The sequence below is a fragment of the Manis javanica genome, chromosome 2 (genome assembly GCF_040802235.1).
Source record: "Manis javanica isolate MJ-LG chromosome 2, MJ_LKY, whole genome shotgun sequence".
In the NCBI taxonomy this organism is placed as follows: Eukaryota; Metazoa; Chordata; class Mammalia; order Pholidota; family Manidae; genus Manis; species Manis javanica.
This window is the reverse complement of record NC_133157.1, coordinates 180,038,454-180,051,128: the sequence shown is the minus strand read 5'-3', so window position 1 is coordinate 180,051,128 and position 12,675 is coordinate 180,038,454.

Below are 12,675 nucleotides of genomic sequence, written 5' to 3'. Positions count from 1 at the left end.
CGATTGGATGCACGTGTATTGCTTTATCTGGCTGGTCTGCCGCCGCCAAGCCCTCGGATGGGATTGTTCGTCTCTCTACGAAGTTTTTAGGGAGACGGGAAGAAAGCAAGGAAGGATGGAGTACCTCTACCCAACCACCGAATGGGGCCTCAAGTACTTTCCTCAGCCGGGAAAGAAAGCCTTTGGATTTAGATGCCCAAAGGTGTCTGGGCATACGTTTGTTTGCTACTCACACTTAGCACGGCGTTCCTGCCGGTCACCTCGTCCATGTGCTTTCCCTAAAACCTCTGTCTCTTGAAACGGAGGGATACCCTACGTACTCTGCACAGCCCTTTCTTTTAGGTGCGTGCCTTTATTACCTGCCTTGAAACTATAGTTTTTGCAAAACTTTTCTCATGCCGTAAACCCCTCATCTAACTACAGCGTACCTGGAAACAGTAGTGATGGTATATAAGGTTAAAGCTGCCCTTCTTCATTTATATTTCAGCAATTGATAAGCATGCGGTAGGTGTGTGGAGACATAAATGTCTAAGACAAGCAACGGGAAGGGGGCTGCTTCAAACTATGTGTAGGTGGAAATGACATTTGGGTTAACTTTATCTTTCCCATTTGCCTGTTATTGCAAGGATATTTAACCTTTGATTGTTCTTGAATTAGAGCCACCAGCACCGAAGCCAAACATAAATGAGCACCCACTGAGGGAACAGGAGCAGGTCTTAGTTCCCACCTGCTTTCTTTGGGTTGGGATTCTACCCCCTCGAGGTCTTCAGCCTCCCCCACTCTCCTATTTCAGTGTCTCAGAAACATACAAATCCTTTTTTAAAAAGTAGTAACTAGAACAAAAGTGGCAAGGATACTTTTTTCTAATGGGAAAATTTATTGGATCCCTATCATACAAATCTGTACTGTGCCTGAGTTAGCTGTAGATCTCTGTAGACAAGCACAGATGTCTCCAGGACTCCTCACCCATAGACCCTGGTCTTCTCCCAGTTGTGCCCATCTCAATGAAATGGCACTGCCATCCACACACCTGATGAGCAATCACCATGTCATCCTCTTTCTCTTCTCCTTCTCCCGTTCCTTTGCCTGCAAAATATTGTAGGATCTACCTCCAAAGCACTTCACCTGATCTCTCTTTTGTCCCCTCTGTATGGGGACCACACAGGATTGTGTCATTCCCCTGCAGAACCCTTGCAGGGCTTCCTATTGAGGCTGCTCTATACAGTTGTCCAAGAGGTAAGTGGAACAATGCTGTGAAAGAGTGTCTTTCACATTGGAGCATTGTAAATTTTTTATTCACTGCAAATATTCTCTAGTAGAGTTCAGTGAAGTGCCTTGTTCTAATTAAAGTTTTACAACAATTTTTCAACAAGATGGAAATGCCCTGAGGAATGAATGCCTTTTTTTAAATTTACCTGAAGGTACCGTGTAAGGTAGGAACATTTCTATTTCACTTAGAACAAAATGCCAGCTAATCATTTCTGTAAGCTACAATCTGGCCTCTGCCATCTCTCCACCTTAAAATGATGCCAAGCTCCAGCAAATTCGAGTCATGTTGACCTTCTGCCATTTTAAATATATACAAAGCTCTTTTCTGCTATGGTGTCCACTACCCTGGCCACTTCACTACCTAGACAGTTACAAGCCCAGTCCATCCTGCCCTTCATATAACTGTAGCTTCTTGTCATCTTTCAGGCCTGTGTGCCCTGACAGACTGCCCCTGTTACTCTGGGTCATAGCCCTGGGTATTTCCCTACCAGTGCTTACAGACCTGCCCTCCCTGAGGACAGGGCACTCACTTGTCTTGTTCTCTATTCTATCCTCAAGTGCTCACAGGACAGGAGAATATGCCAGCTTCTTAGCAGTGATTGCCTCCTCAGCATTATTGCCTCCTCTCTCTGTATTTTCCTCTGCACTGTGGAGACAAAGCCTAGAACCCTATTTTCCAAAGGACTTTTTCCCTGAATGTTTCCAGTTAAATTCTGCCATTTGGAGACACATATATGAGATTTGAAAAGCAAAAGAAAAGGAGAAATAATTATTCTCCAGTTCAGTTTTGAACAAGAAGTTCAGATCATAGGTGGCTGTTTCCCTAGATTTCTGAGAAAATATAAGACAAACCTGAAAAAATAAATATTCTGTTTTTAAAAGGGGGCTAGAGGTTGTATTCTTTAAAAGGGCAGTGTAAATGTTCCAGATAAAAAGAGGTGAAAGAGACATGACACACAAATGCAATGCCTGACCCTAGACAGGGTCCTGTACTAAAGGGGAGAATGCTACAAAGGACATTATTGGGTCAATTGACAAAACTGAAATATGAACAGAAAATTAGATAAAAGTGTTGTGTCAAAGTTAAATTTACTGTTCTGGTTATATAAGAAAATATTCCTATCCTTAGGTTATATACGTTAAAGTATTTAGGGGTAAAAGACCACCAATGTGTATAATTTACCCTCAAATGATTCAGAAAAAAATTCATATATAACATACAATTTAAATATTGTATATGAAAAAGAGGAGCCACTTATGTAAATGATAATGCAAATGGAATAAACTGTTAGTGGGTGAATCTGAGTAAAGAGTATATGGGTGTTCTGATACTATTTCTATTCTTGCTAACTGTAAGTTTGAAATAACTTCAAAAAAAGAAAATTTATATAGTAAGACACTAAATAAACTATATTGAATAATCCAAGACAAACTAGGATAGTTACCTTAAATATCCAATCTTAAAATAGGCACAGACTGATAGCTACATGATTAGAAAACAATACATTTTGTGTTATTTTTTCTATTCCCCGGTGAACAAAGAGCAAATTTACTCTTCTCCAGAAAGCAAGATGTTCCCCAGCTATGGGAAAATATCATACATAGAGTGTCTTTGTAAATATTTAACTATGGGACATTTGTGGCTTTGCTGGCCACTGTGTCCTAAAACTAGTTTGGCACAATCACATTTACTGCAGATCCTGGGCTGCAGAAAGTGGGAACCGATATATTCCTTAGAAAAATTTATTACATAAGGAGAATGATCCAAGTTATAACTACATCCCAAAATCACAGCATTGCATACTTTTTTCTATGAAGCAGAAAGGCCCTGAGACTCATGGAAATATAGTTTTGTGCTGTTTTAGAAGATGATTAGAAAAGTTTCCCAATTAAATGACATAGAAGGTTCCCTTGAATATATTGCAAGACAGTATAATGATCAGTAGTTGCTAGGTGTTGAGGGGAGGGAGGGATGAACAGGCAGAGCACAGAGGATTTTCAGGGCAGTGAAACTCTTCTGTGTGATACTATAATGCTGGATACATGTCATTATACATTTGTCAAAACTCATAGAATGTAAAACACAAGTGAACCCTAATGTCAACTATGGACTTTGGTAGTAGTGACCTGTCAGTGTAAGTTCATGGATTGTAATAAACGTGGGATGTTGATTGTGGGGAGGCTGGGCAAGCATAGGGACAGGAGGTATATGGAAACTGTACTTTGATCCAATTTTGCTGTGAACCTAAAACTCCTCTAAAAAATAAAATTCAAAAAAGACAAAAATTATTGCACATGTCTCTCGATGAGGCTGGAATCTAAGCTTGGAGAGTTATTAGAGATGCTTTTACACAGGCTTTTTCCCCCCACCATATTTAAACATTTACAAATTAAAATTTATTTTTTAATAAATTTAATTTATTTTTATTAAAATAAATCTTTAATAAAGATTTATTGTAAATCATATTTCTCAGACTACTCTTTTTTCCATCTGTCAAGCTCTCTTACCTTAGAATCAAACAATGACATTTAAATTTGAACAAACATCCATATTTTTAAAAAACAAAATTTTCTTGGCAGAAATTTCATCATGATCTTGGGAATTTTAACATAAAAACTTAGTGTACATCATGAATCCTGTGAATTTTCCCAGCAATGGATATAAATTGATCAGGGATTTGCCTAACTCCAAACTAAGTTTATGTATTTCTAACAGGGACATCATTTATTTATCGCATTGAAATTAAGGAACTGTTTCATGCTTATCTCCCTCTTACCAGAAACATAAGGCTTAATGTCCTACAGTAAAATAAATTCCAATAGATTAGTGAATTATGTAAACTTTTGTACAAAAAAGACATAAAGTGTTCAACCGTATTCATTTTTTATCTTTGGTAGGATTATGCATAATTCTTTTTTTTTTCTCTCTCTCTCTACTGACACACCCCTTTATTTTCTTTTCTTTTTTCTTTTTTTTTACATTTTGTTTATTTATTTATTTATTTATTTATTTATTTGGTATCATTAATCTACAATTACAGAAAGAACATTATGTTTACTAGGTTCCCCCCTTCAACAAGTCCCCCTGCATAATTCTTTTTCTTTTTCTTCTCTGTATTTTACTATTCCTATGTAAATATGTATTATTTTATTTTTTTAAAAACCACAATGATGGGTAAGTTTTTCAGTGACATAGAAATCATATTCAACTACTCATACACATAAAGACATAGCTGCTTTCTTCTGTAGAAAATTCCTAAATTACTTGCACATTACCTTCCCTGCCAGTAGAGTGAAATTATACAGTAAATCCTTTATTCCTCAAATTAACTCCTACAAATGACAAAACATTAACCTCAATAAACAGTTATTTAAAAAACTGTCTATAAAATTAACTCCAAATGAGTATACAGCTGACAAAGTTAGAATACTGTTAAATTTTTAAAATTTGGTGTCAAATAAAACTCAACAGAAACTTTAAATCTAAATACTATCAAGAGAATCTATTTAAAAAGCAATATATTTTTCATACTTTTATGTAAAAGAAATTTAAACATGTTTTCACTAAAAAATTCATTTTCAAATAAATAAAAACTTGTATAGTTTTATAGCTTTAAAAATTATAGTTTTATAGTTTAGACCCAGATAGACCTGGGTTCAGCTTCTGATTCTGCAACTTACTAGCTGTACAACCCTGTGTAAATGGCTTACCTGTTCTGTGCCTCAATTTTCTTGTCAGTAAATTTGTAAAATGGGAAAAATAATCCCTATTCACTAAGATGATAAAGATTAGGGTAATATAAGTAAAGCACATAGCAAATAGTACGTGCTCAATTAACAATGGATGTTGCAGTAATAGTTGTAATAGTGAATGTTGTTGCTGTTGAAATTATTAATAAAATATAAATTTTTACTACTTATATGAAATGACAGGAAATTTTATGTTAAACCTTGACATGCCTAATTCATAGATCCCTAGCCAATTCTTGCAGAGGTCTTGCCTTCATATTTGTGCCTCTCTAGTAACTCTTTATACACTTTAAATTGAGAACAAACAAGGACTGTTCACAGGCAGGACAAATCCTATGAAAATAAGCCATCATTCAGCTGCAACCCCCCAGTCATACTGTTTACTTGGTTTCCCTCTGGCTCCATATGGAGGGACTCTGAACACACACATCCAGCCCCCACCTATACCCAAACCCACCCAACATGTTTCTTCCCTTCTCAACTCACGCTGCCTCAAGGCCAGGTGTTCACTAAGAGGAACAGGCAGTGCCAAATAGAATAGGGCCCCTGGTTCTCAAACAGGGGCAAGGTGGCTGGACCAAGAGCGTCCCATAGAAAAGATACTTTACAGAGCAGTGCCCTGCTCCACATCAACCGGGCCTCAGTGCATACAATCACTATTTATTGCATTATGACTCACACATAAGGGAACCCAAATTTGGAAATGAAACTTAGTGGCAAGGCAGGCAAAGCAGCCAAGAAACAGGGGACAGAGGCAAGAGACACAAGCTCACAGCCAGAGACAGAGGACTTGGTGCAGGGGGCTGTTTCTCAAGTTGGGTGTCAAAACTCCTGAGGGCTGTAAAGGACCTTTTGATCTGGAAAACACTGAATAGCTTTTTGATGATAATACAAAGGTATAAAAGGCCTCTTCCTGCATGTAGCACCTTCTTCCCACTTTCTCCAAGTACTGAACTTTTTTTTCCTGTCATTTTTCTTCTATGCTATCTCCAGCATATCTTCACCTTATTTTCTCCTAGTCTCTGCTTCCCTGCAAGAAAAGTCCTGTTGTACAGGACTACTTTTCCAGAAATGGAGTATTGTGTATATGTATACAAATATAAATATGTGTAGAGAGATAAATATAGAAATCATGGATTTGAACACCAAAATAACCCATGGACATCTTCCACTTGGGGGTTAAGGTTGGGATGGAAATACAGGATAGAGTGAGTTAGTCTTGTTTATTTATAAATCAATTCATTACTTTATTCAAAAAACATCTATTGACTGCTATGAGCTAGGTATTGTTCTTAGAGTTGGTGATGGAATAGGGTATGTAGGGATAATAGACAAGGTCCACATCTTCATGGAGCCTATATTCTAGCAAGGGGAGAAAACATAGATAATAAACAAGGTAATTGCAGACAGTGATGAGTGCAAAAAAGGAAATAAAGTGCCGTGACATTACCAAGGACTATTCAGTGTGGGAGGTACTTTATTCCCATAATATTCATCAACCTCCCTACCACCGTTATTCTTCTTTGAGAACAGTTGATAGGCCCTCAGTCTCATGTCAATTGCTAAGCAAATTCATCTTCAAGACAGGTGTGGGCCCTAGGCAAAGGCTACCACCAACCACTTCCACCATCATACACTCTCAACCAGATTATTGCCCCTATTCATTTATAAAGGTTCTGGGGTCATCACAGGGTATTTACTGGAAAGTGCCTATTTTACAAAGAATGATCCATACAACCTCTCTAAGGAGATGACAATAAAATTGAAAGATGAGAAAAAGGCAACTCTTGGAAGAGCTAGGGAAAAGTGTTCTAGACCAGGAGAGAGACACGGGCAAAGGCCCTCAGGCAGGAAGAGTTTATAGTGATCTCAGAGGAGAAAGATAAGTGTGGTAGGAGGAGGAGCACATGCTAAGAGCTAAGTGAGGCAGGTAGAGGCCAGAGGGTCTGGCCTGAGCCAGAAGGGCCCTAACTCAAGGGTTATAAGCAGGAGAGTGACACTATTTGATTTATGGTTTTAACAGATTTAACTCAGAATGAAAGTAAAAAATGGAAACTGGAAGATCTCTCGGCAAGCCATTGCAGTAGCTCAGGGGAAATAATGATAACTTGGACCAGGGTGGCAGCTTTGGAGAGAAAAGAAATGGACAGGTAAGGTATGTTTTGGAGATTGTACAGGTAGGACTTCCTAACTGACTACAAGAAAACAGAGAATAGGAAGAATGAAGAACAACTCCCAGTTTAGGCTTGAGCAGTTAGGTAGATTGTGGCCCCATATACTTTTGTAAAGATGCCTGAGAAAGGAGCTGGTTTGAGAAACTGGGAGGAGAATCAAGACTCATTTGACATATTTAGTTTGAAATGCCTATTAGTGGTTGCAAGTAGTGATATCAAGTCAAGAGTAAGGAGAGAAGTCAGGACTAAAAATCTAAATTTGGGCATTGTCCACAGAAAGATGGAATAGTCCCAAGAAATTTACTAGGATAAAACTTTTAAAATCAAGGATCTAAATATGAATGAATATAATCTATCATAAAAAAATAATGCTCTATGCTCAAAGATATTTAGTGCAGTATTATTTATAATATCAAATAAATGGGGAAGCACAAGATGACTATTTGAGTAGCAGTTGAAATATTACTCAGTGATTAAAAGTCTTCATTTAGACTTCTTGATAGGGGAGAGATATGTTTATATTATAATGCCAAGTGGGATAAAAGACTATAAATTTGTCTACATGTTGTGATAACTATATAAATATATGCACAAAAGACAAGAAGGAAACATACAAAAGGTTAATAGTCATTCTTTTTCTTCAGTCTTTTCCATATTTTCTATAATTTCCATTCTATTAATCAGTTTAGGCTAGAGTTATGCTATGGTAACAAATAATTCCCACAGTTTCAATGGCTTAATGCATAAAATATATTTCTTGCTCACCCAAACACCACTTTAGGTGAGGTATAGTAGATAATAAAAGATGGCTGCAATCAATACTTTCCCTTCCTGTACCACATGCTACTCCCCACATCAAGAGTAGGAATCTAATTCCCCTTTCTTTGAAACTGGACTGGCCTTGGTGACTTATCTTGACTAATAGAATATGGCAATGGTGGTCTGGGACATCCAAGGAGAGGTCATAAGAAACCTTTCAATTACTCCCGGGTCTCTTGGAACACATGCTTTTGGGATGCTTCCTCTCGTAATCCAGGACCCATATAATAAGCAGCCCAGGCCGCATAGGTGCTGTGGTTGACAGCTTCAGAGCACCCAGTCAATAGCCAGCATCAATTCTAACCAGATGAGTGAGTCATTTTGGACAACCAGCTCAGATGAGTGGTTATATGACTGTAGCTCCACTCAACAAACATCTACAACAGTATGAGAGACCTGTGGTAAGAACTCACCAGCTGAGCCCAGTCAGCACATGAAATATAACAGTAAATTGTTGTTTTAAGCCAGTAAGTCTTGGAGTGATTTGACACACAGAAATCAATAACCAGAACATGTCACCACTCTCCAAGCCAGGTGACATCCATGCAGTGATTCAGGGATCCAGGCAGCTTTGCTCTTGTGGTTCCAACCATCTCAAAATATCTGTCCTCTGCTATCACACTCAAGGGGAAGGCAGAGATGAAAATTCACACAAGACTTTTCACTGCATCGGCCTAAAATAAACAGGCATCATTGTTGCTCACAACCTATTGGTCAGCACAAGGCAAGCAAAGAAATGTGGTCTCTTATACCTCTGGAAAGGAGAAAAAATTATATATTAGTGAGCAGTGGTAATGTCTACTATGCTTGTGAATTACTTTCACTTTTTAAAATATTTCAAATATCACAAAAAGTACTATGACAAAATGATAGACATCTACTTACTAATCAGATATCTAACTCTTACAACCACACAAAAAAAGCTTTCTTTGTAAGAAGATTATTGGATATTAAATGCCCCTAGAGAGCTTTCCCTGATGTTAGGTGGTAATTACTGATTACAACCCTGAAAAGGATATCAAGTTTAGACTTCTTAACAAGGCCCTTCACTATCACTCCTCAGCCCACCTTTCTGGATAGCTTACAGTTTTCCTCCCAACACACTCAATAGAGAAGGTTAGTTATTTTTCCCTCTTTGCATCCATGTACTCTTCTTTTGACAAAACGACATCCTGATTTTGTTTTGCATAACCATTCCTATCCAACTCTTAACAAAACAGTTTGGGTGGCATTAACCCTCCCAGCAACAAGGATGAACTGGTTTTGCCCAGCAGGTTATCCACACTCCTGGATACAGTAATTGGTCCCATCAGAATAAAGCCCAGTAATTTTACTTGACAGTTAAAGAAACAAGTTTTCTCTCTCCTGCTGATGTGAACAAGAAATCATATAATCAATCTAAGGGCTTTTGGCATCCACCTTGGGACCACGAAGGACATCTTCACTAGGATGCAGCTCACACAGGAGAAGCCAGAACAGAGAAAGGAAAAGAAATGAGATCCTTAACACCATGAGGTCTTATCTTGAGTCTAAACCATCTCTGGCCTGAACAACCTCTGGCCTTTTAGGTAAGACAGTGAATTTCCTTTAAGTCAATGTTAAGTTGGGCTTTCTGTTTATTTCAACCAAAGACTCCTAACTAATAATACCAACACTATGATCCAGCCTCCCTGAGTCACTTTCAGTTCTCTAAAATTATATTTTCCTTTCAAAATAAGGTTAAACTGAGCCTAAGATATACTTAGCATAATCACCATAAAAAGCATGGTCTGGGCCCTTGTTGTCATGGCTGAAGAATAAAATCACCATCTGCAGCATTTACAAAACATTTTACTATTCCAGATTTCTGGCTGTTGTGAAGTGCCGTTCTTTAAGCACTGACATGTAAACATCTGTAATTTTAGGGCATCTCCTGGACAAATGCAAACTATCTGCTGAGCAATCAGTTTGGGTGCCATTGAGAAGAAAACTTGGCACAGCACAAAGACCCTCATTTGAGGCCTGGCAGCTCATGCACGCAAAGCATAAGGACAGAAAAACTCCTGTTGAGTCAAAGTTATACTTCTAACTTCCTGATGTGGTCAAATGAATGGGGAAGTGTACACCCCTCTGAGTAAGTGCAGTGCAGCTCCAAACTGTGACTGAGTCCGTTGGAGAGGGTCTCAAGGTGATATAAAAGCGGAAAATGAAGAGACATTTTTCCATGAGAGGAGCCGGATATAATATATATAAATATATTATAATTTTCTCATCCTTTCACCACATTTGAACAGCTAGAGAAGCCTCTGAAAAATTATATAACAACATTTAAAAGTTGCCAAGGGAGACCTTCCAGAAATAGTGTAGTAAATGAAAAACATGGTTTGTGGTCTTCTCAGCCATACCAATCCATCTTTTCTTGGGTTATTCTAAATTTTTCTCTCTCTCCTTCAGCTCTCTTGGTGTTGACAAATATTGAGGTGTTCAAGGTGAACTTTTAGACTTTAGTTGCAATGATGGATTAAGCAGATTCACTAAACATAAAAAAAGAATTTTTGAAAAGTTGTCAATTTTGCAAGACAGGCACATGGTTTGATAGGCCCTTCAAATGTAAAGCTATCTTAATACACACTTTTGCTTATTACAAATCTCAGAAGAGCATTTACATTAGCTTATGTATAATTTCAGATCTCAGTTGAAGGACCAGTATCAAAGTTACTTTTATAAATCTCCATGGAATATTCAAGAAAACCATGTCTGCCTTTTTTGTTGTTGCTATCTTGATCTTACAGAAAAAATAATGTAGGAGAAGGTAAGAACATAATTATCACCTGTGTACACTGAATGAAATAATACGATTATAGAACAGTGGTAGAAAATATATACAGAAAGTTGGTAAAATGACTCATAAGTACAAGCACTGAAATAGCACAGCTTTTGTATATTGTGTGACAGATCTACCAACAACTAACTAATGTAATAGAATAATGACTCACTTGGGACAAGATTCATTTAAAAGTTCCTGTGAAGTATACCTAGATATGTAATACCAGAAATGCCACTGACTTTCAGCAAGCATGGCTATCAGCAGGGGGTGGAGGTGGGAGGGTAAAGGTAAGGAGGTCACCCACTGGTAACTTCCAGGGCACCCACTGCTCCTGCTTTAGGTAGGCCTCCCTCATCTTCCCCTCCACCTGTCCATCTGAGGAACCCTGGGTCCTCAGTGGTTAAACTCCAGGAGCCATGCCTCTGGCTGAAGCTGAATGAGGCCTCCAGGCTTCTCCTTCCTTCTGTTCGCAGGCCTCAGGGTGCTGAGGGTCCTTCCCTCTTTCAAGCTAACACTGCCCGTTTTATCTCTGGCTTCACTTCTCCCCTACAAGGCTGGAGATAAGGTCTGCTTGTTGACTCACAGACTCCAAGAAGGGACTAGTAGTTACCAAAGGGGAGGGCAGGTGGGGAGGTAGGGAGAAGGGGATTGAGGGGACTTATGATTGTCATACATAGTGTTGGGGGGATCACGGGGAAGACAGTGTAGCACAGAGAAGGCAAATAGTGACTCTATAGCATCTTACTACACTGATAGACAGTGACTGCAATGAGATATAGGGGGGAACTCGATAATATGGGTGAATGTAGTAACCACATTATTTTTCAAGTGAAACCTGCATAGAAGTGTATTTCAATAATACCTTAATAAAAAAATGCAATTGGAGAGGAAAAAAAAGGTCTGCTTGTTTTACCAGTCTCTTCTCTGCCCTCACATAAGTCGTTTCACTGAGAATCAGCTTAGACAAAGAAGAGCAAGTCTGGGGAAGCATCAGGGCTTCAGACATCTTACCAGGTTCCCATCTTCAGTGTCCTGGCTGTAATTCCCAACGCACTGGAAGTCCTTCAGCCTCTGCATACCCTGAGTTCTCTTCCCTGGATTGTATGGTGAGCTAGGAGCCCACGTGGGGTGAGGTTGGGGGAGCACCCCTCAGGGTTGATGCTTGCCTTGGTTTTGAGGTTTCAACCAGGACAGAATGACAAGTCAACTAGTATTCCCTCTGCCACTATTTTTCTGAAATAAAAAACTTCCATTTCTGAGGACCCCAGGCTGGGTAACACTTCTAAGCATTCCCTACTCCACAGAGAATGACCTCTCCAGGCATTTCCTCACGTGCTCCACAACAGAGCATGGGGCTTCTGCCCCAACTCCACCACCTGCTTGCTCCTCATGTGACCCGGGGCACATCAGTGGGCCCCTTGAAGCCTGAGTTTCCTCACCCATCGGGTTGTGGTGAGGTCTCCGAGAGACAGCCTGCTTAGCACAGATCCTGGTATCCAGTAAGAATTCACATCAGGACTCCAGCCGCTATCTGGTAGCCATGATCCAGCTCCTGAAGAGGTGATGTCTGGCATGGCAGGGGCCTCCTGGACTTGGCTCCATCACCACAGCTGGCATGCATTCCAGTGGGCCAGCACCTGGGCCAACCTGGTTGCTAAACATCTTTAATCTTGTTCCGTGTGTACTGAAAGTGAAGTCACACAGCAAAGGGTGCGCTAATGGGTCCTTATAGCTCAGGAGAGGTGAGCCAGGAATTACAAGCAGAAGCATAGAGGGTGGGAGAGAGCAGGACGGCAAGGGGTCTTCTCTCTGCAACATGACAGGTGAAAAGGATCGTAGTGGCTTAGGCATGACAGA